Raw genomic sequence first — 6,745 nt, forward strand, 5'->3', positions numbered from 1 at the left:
TGCAATCACTTTTTCTCCATTCTCCTCTTGGGATTTTGTGTATGCACACACAAATTCCAGCATGATTTTCAAGCCTCTGGGTCCAGGACTCAGATTGTAGTCAGCCATGTGGGAGTCCAATGCCTTAACTACTATGCCATCTACTGGCCCCAAGGTTTATACATCTTTTTAGAGATATTTTTGCTGTAGAGCATGTGTGCTCACCACAGAGACAAAAAGCAAAAAATCATCCCCAGAGAAAATGACCACGACACAATCCCTAATCCTCCATTTTTCTCTAGGAATTTTGGGCTTTCATGCACATGCCCCTGGTGTGAGTTTTAAACTACTGGGTCCAAAACTTCAACTATGGTCAACTACATGGGAGTCCAGTGATGTAACCATTATGAAATTTGCTGCTCTTAGTTTATTATGTTTTAATCTAGGTTGTGTTGGTTAATCATTGCTGAGATCGCTGACTGTTCTCATCTCATTGACTATATTAAATATGGCTGGGGCTACTGATTCATCTCATTGGCTATATCAAATGTGTCTGGGAGGGCATTGATTCATCTCATTGGCTATATTAAATGTGGCTAGGGCCACTGATTCATCTCATTGGCTATATTAAATATGGTGTAATCATCTAGACACTCCCCCACACACACACTAATCTCCCACCTAGAAGGAACAGATTCATACTCATGGCCACCCAGTGGAATCAACCCTGCCAACACCTTGACTTCACACTTCCAGACTCCAGAATTATGAGACAAAACAGTACTGTTATTTAAATCACCTATTTTGTGGTACTTTGTTGCAGCTGTCCAAGCAAGTGAATAAATACACAGACTTCAAAACTTCTCAAAATCAAGACATAATTAGAGGGGTTAGCAGGTGGTGTAGCAGTTACATCACTGGACTCCCACATAGCCAACTACAGTTCGAGTCCCAGATTTGGTGACTGACTTGAAAATCACACCAGCAATGTGTGTGTGTGTGTGTGTGTGTGTGTGTGTGGGTCCAACATCCTGGGAGGAGAATGGAGGAGAAGGAATTACAGCATGGCTATTCACCAAGGGTGTGATTTCTCACTTTCCCTCTCTCTGTTTCTGTCTTTCTCTCTCTTTCCAGTGAGGGCACACACTCTAAAGCAAAAACATCCTAAAAATAGACACAATAAAATATGATAATTCTAGAACTAAAAGTATGAAATGATGTTTGGATATAAACAAAATCCATGAACAAAAGCCTCCATGCTACTCAGGAAAGCCCCTCAATGACCTCATCATTGAGAAGCATCCCCCTACCAAGAAGTCTCTCCAGGGCCCTCTTCATGTTCCTGTTCCTCAGACTGTATATGAAGGGTTCAGCATAGGGATGATCATGGTGTACATCAATGAGACCATCATATTCATCCTAGAGGATGCTGTGGCTGCAGAACTGAGGTAAACCCCCAGGCCTGTGCCATAGAACAAGGACACCACTGAGAGATGAGACCCACAGATGGAGAAGGCTCTGTACTTGCCCTCAGCTGACAAAATTCTGAGGATGGAATAAACAATTTGATAGTAAGAGAAAAGTATTCCAGTGAGAAGAGTCACAGCCAAAAGTCCTGTTGCACAGTACACCACTATGTTATTGATGTGGATGTCAGAACAGGTGAGCTTCAGGACTTCAGGAAGATCACAAAAGAAGTGTGGATTTCTATGTTTGTGCAGAAGGACAGCCTCAAAATGGTCAAGGTCTTGAGAAGGGAGCCCATGACACTAATGCACCAGGCTCCGAGAATCAGCAGCTCACAGAACTGGGCACTCATAATGACTGTGTAGTGCAAAGGGTGACAGATGGCCACACACTGGTCATAGGCCATCATGGTCAGGATTAAATTGTCCAGGCATCCAAACACAATGAAAAAATCTGAATTAGGCAGTCTATACAGGTGATGACATTGCTCTGTGTCTGGATGTTCACCAACATCTTTGGGACGGTGGTGGAGGTGAAACAGATGTCAGCAAAGGACAGATTGGAGAGGAAGAAGTACATGGGGGTGTGCAGGTGGGAGTCTGAGATGGTGGCCAGGATAATGAGTAGGTTCCCGATGATGGTGACCAGGTACATGAACAGGAACAGCCCGAAGAGAATGAATTGAATCTCTGACTCTGCTGAAAATCCCAGGAGGAGAAATTCAGCAACACGTGTTTGATTTCCTGTTTCCATGGGAATGAAATAGCTTCCAAGAAAGAGGAAAGAAGCAACAGACAATTAACACAATGAGAGCACTGAAATTTGGTTACATTTAATTTCAAGCAAAAGAATTCATGCAATTGTTCCTTTTCCTTCTTTTCTTCCATTGGGGAATTTGAAATGCTTCCATTATTTCCCTTGCTACTACTACTCTTTTTATCTATTTATTTATTTATTTGAGTTTGTTTTACACATTCAATCACTCTACATCACTTAGCTTGTAAAGTGAATTTATCCAACATGAATACACTTCGCACCAGCCCAGTTGAGGATATTATACATGTTATCATCAACAAATAATAATAAATTTTTGTATTGCATAAATATCTATTTTTCTCCTTAATTTTTTTCCTACAATTTCTCCTTCTCCCACCTTATTCCCACACTGTCTCCAGTATCCATAACCATTCTGCATGGCTCTGTATCTGCTATTCTTTCAGATTCTGTCATAGACTGCAGACCTTCAGCATAAAACATAATTTCGGTTCTATGGTATTTACACCCTCCACAGCCTGGCTTCCCACTGACTAGCCAGAAACAGAATAGAGACAGGTAAGCACACCTGACAAAAATGTGCACTCTTTTAAAAATTATTGGGCAACTGGAAAAGTCATGATATCTTTTTCTATGGTTTTCTATGTAAAAATGCATCATAACTTTTCTGACAACCCAATAATTTAGAAGAGTAACTAAGGAAACAGATAACCACAAACCATAATAAGCCCCAAGGAGGAGAGAGAATTAAATTTCTAGAGTCAGCACATTATATTATTCAAAATACCCAGCTCTCAACAAAATATTATGAGGCATGCAATGAAAAAAGATAACATGGCATAGGAAAACATTAATTAGTAAAATCTGACCCTGAGAAAACTCAAGTATTAGACTTACCTACAGAAAAACACGTCATTTGATTATTATTTTTTATGGATTTTGCCTTAGAGCATTTAACCAAAGAAAGACTGAGAGATACAGTGATATGGAAAGTGAGAAATCATCCCTCCAAAGGGGTCGCCATGCCACAGTCCCTTCCCCTCCATTGTACTCATGAGATTTTGGGCATACATGCACATATGCCTGGAGTGATTTTCAAGCCATCAGGTCCAGGACTCAAACTGTGGTTAGCCATATAGGAGTACTGTGTTGTAACCACTATGCTACCTGTTGGTCCCGACATTGGATTCTAAACATCACCTGTTGTATCTGTAATCTCCCAAGCATTCTCTGAGATCTTTAGAGGACAGAATTCTAACTACTTTCTTATTCTAAGATACTTTCTTTTTATTTTTTCTTTCATTTTTTTTTCCTTCAATGACTGTAGACATCACTATCGCATACCAAATGAATTTTCCATGCATGACTACACTGTATATTAGTCCAGTCAAAGATATTACTGTACACATTATCATCAACAGATAATTTTCCCTTTTTGTGTCCTTTAAACATTTCAGTTCTTTTCCTCCCACCCCCAATTTCCTACGCTCCTTCCACTGTCTCTAATATCCACAATTGTTCTCCATGCTTTTATACCTTATGATCTTTCAGTTTCTGCCCTACAGTGAAGACATTTGGTATATATTAAGTGGGAACTCTAAGATACTTTCTAAGGGGCTCTAAGGAGTCACGTCTACAAACACTAATCTTGCTGTAACTAACTACTGTTTTTTATTAAAGACTTATTTATTAGGGCCAACAGATGGTGTGGTGGTTAATGTGTTGGACTCACACATGGCTGACTGTGGTTCAAGTCCTGGATCTGGCAGCTTGCTTTCTCACTTTTTATTATTTTTTTATTTTTCTGTCTCTCTGGTCAAGTTAAATAAATAATAATAATAAATAAAATTAAATAAGCGATTTTTTAAAAAACATAAGAAACCTTTAAAAAAATAAAAAAGAGGAAAATTATTTATTTAATTTTATTTGACCAGAGAGAAAAAGTGAGAAAGCAAGCTGCTAGGTCCAGGACTTGAACCATGGTTACCTGGTTAGCCAAATGAGAGTCCAGTGCCTTAGCCACTTAACCACCTGCTTGCCCCATGTCATAGACCCTTTTGTTCCAGTGATTGTAAGATTCTCCCTACATCCTAGTCCAGGTATAATGTTACTAGATACATAGTATTTACATGTAGATACAGCAGATACATAAGCTTTCTTATCTCTGTTAAAGTTAAACATAGATATCCTTTTGCTGATTGCCTTTTTGAGACAAAGGCTTGTGCTTTTAACCAATACTAACCTAAGAATTTCTAAACCCACCTATAACCTAAAACTGATCTCCTTCCTGATATCCCAACTTTTTGGAGGTGAGCTAATGTAAAAATTTTATATGCTTGGGGACCAGAAGTTAGCATAATGGCTATGTTGCTGGACTCCCATGTAGTCGACCGTGATTTGAGTCCCGGACCCGGTGGTTTAAAACTCATGCTGGGCACATGTGTGTGCATGCCCAAGATCCCGAGAGGAGAATGAAGGAGAAGGGATTGTGGCTTGGTCATCCCTCCTGGGGGGTGATTTCTTGCTTTCTGTTTCTCTGTCTCTCTCTGTCGGTCTGGCGAGCTCACACACCCTATAGCAAAAACCTCTAAAAAATGTTTATATGCTGATTAGCAATTTTGTGTCTCCTATTCTACTTTCAGAAACAAACAAATTAAAAAAAGACAAAAACACTGCATCTGAGCATGTCAAAAAACACTTTTGTATCACCACCCTGATCACTTATATTAGTGCTTAGAATATACTACTTCAATTATTATTATTAATTTTTACAGAGCTTTGGTTATTTCTTTTTTGTAATGTTTTTACTTTATTTAATTAAAAAAATTAAAAACATATTTTAACCTTTACAATCTGTGTATTCTTCTAAAAATAACTTCAACATTATTGATTTTTGTTTGTTTTACATTTTTTAAATTGACATTTAATAACTGTACATCTTTACAGTATACAACATGTTTTTTTTCCCAGCATGAATACAATTCAAGTCAGGTAAAAAATATTAGAGTTTTGATTATTTCTACTGGCACATTATTTATTTATTATTTTTAGGATTTTGCCATAGGGTGCGTGTGCTCGCAAGAGAGAGACAGAGAAAAGGAAAGTGAGAAATCTCTTCCCAGGGAGATAGCCACACAATAATCCCTTCTCCTCCATTTTCCTCTCTGGATTTTGGGCACCCACACACAGGTGCCCTGTGTGATTTTCAAGCTGTCAGGTTTGGGACTTGGACTATGGTCAGTCATGTGGGAATCCTGTGTCTTAATTACCATACCACCCGGTGACTTCTCTATTGACACATTTTATTTTTTTAAAGAGAGATATTTTTGCTATAGGGCATGTGTGCTCACTGAAGAGACAGGGACAGAGAAACAAGAAGCAAGGAATCACTTTTCCAGAGAGAATAGCTATGCCACAATCCCTTCCCCTCCATTCACCTCTTGGGATTTTAGGCATGCATGCACACATGCCCAGCATGAATTTGAAGCCCCCCGGGTCTGGATCTTAAACCGTGGTCTAAGTGGGAGTCCAGCAACGTAAGCATTATGCCATCTGCTGGTCCCTCTATTGCCACATTTTATACTCACAGTTGTGTTGACGAGAAATAGATCCACAGAACCTAAGAAATATTTCCAGGGTCCATCAGGTCATAGAAGGAAAAGGCTGAAGTAGAACTAGCTTTTGTTGGATTCCAAGTCAGAAACTTTCTCACTCCTTGGGGCTGCCTCCCTCAGTCAATGTCCTACAGTTAAGAGGAAATGATAAAAGAGAAATAGAGCTGAATCCCTGGGACTTAAAAATATGTAATGAAAGGAGAGTGGTTCTGGAATTGTTCTCTGAGATCCTCTGAGATTAAAAGCAGGAAGAGGACCAGCAGGGGTGAAGAAGGCTGGATTCCACATGGCCAGCAGCATGGTTTGAGTCTTGGATCCAGCAGCTTAAAAAATCACCTGGAAGTATATGTGTGCATGCCCAAAGTCCTGTGAGGAGAATGAAGGAGATGGGATTGTGGTGTGGCCATCTCCCCAGGCAATGATTTCTCACTTTCTCTCTCTCTTTCTCTCTCTCTCTCTGTGTGTGTGTGTGTGTGTGTGTGTGTGTGTGTGTGTGTGTCTTTCTTTCTGGAGAACGCATATGCCCTACAGTAAACAAACACAATAAAAGAACAAAGAAACTTGGAGTAGGCTGCACAGATTTCCTGCAGAGCTAGAAACATGAACTATGTAGAACTTTGAATCAATCCCCTTTCACTAACTCGTTATCCTAGACCATACCCCAGAAGGCACCACTCATGCAACACTTTCCTTCCCTCCACACCACTTTCTCATAGTACTTAGCAGAATCGCTCTGATTTCTCCTGATGGTATCATTTAACAGACTTGACTTTCCTGATCTTCCTTCCTGGGACCATGGGTGTCAGGGAATAGATGTCAGACCCTAGTTCTCTGGACTGAATGAGCATTTTGGAGAGGTAGAGAGGGAACTTGTAGCCTGGAGCTGGCAAGCTGTAGCTGAGCTCTGCAGA

The 6,745-nt window shown here is 39.9% G+C and overlaps 1 pseudogene; it reads right to left on the reverse strand.

Annotated features, from left to right (window-relative positions):
* Window positions 1-1,242: 1,242 nt before the first annotated feature.
* Window positions 1,243-2,199, reverse strand: LOC102469684 (olfactory receptor 7C1-like; annotated as a pseudogene).
* Between the last annotated feature and the right edge of the window lie 4,546 nt (window positions 2,200-6,745).

The sequence above is a fragment of the Tupaia chinensis genome, unplaced genomic scaffold (genome assembly GCF_000334495.1).
Source record: "Tupaia chinensis unplaced genomic scaffold, TupChi_1.0 Scaffold142180_1, whole genome shotgun sequence".
NCBI classification, from domain to species: Eukaryota; Metazoa; Chordata; class Mammalia; order Scandentia; family Tupaiidae; genus Tupaia; species Tupaia belangeri.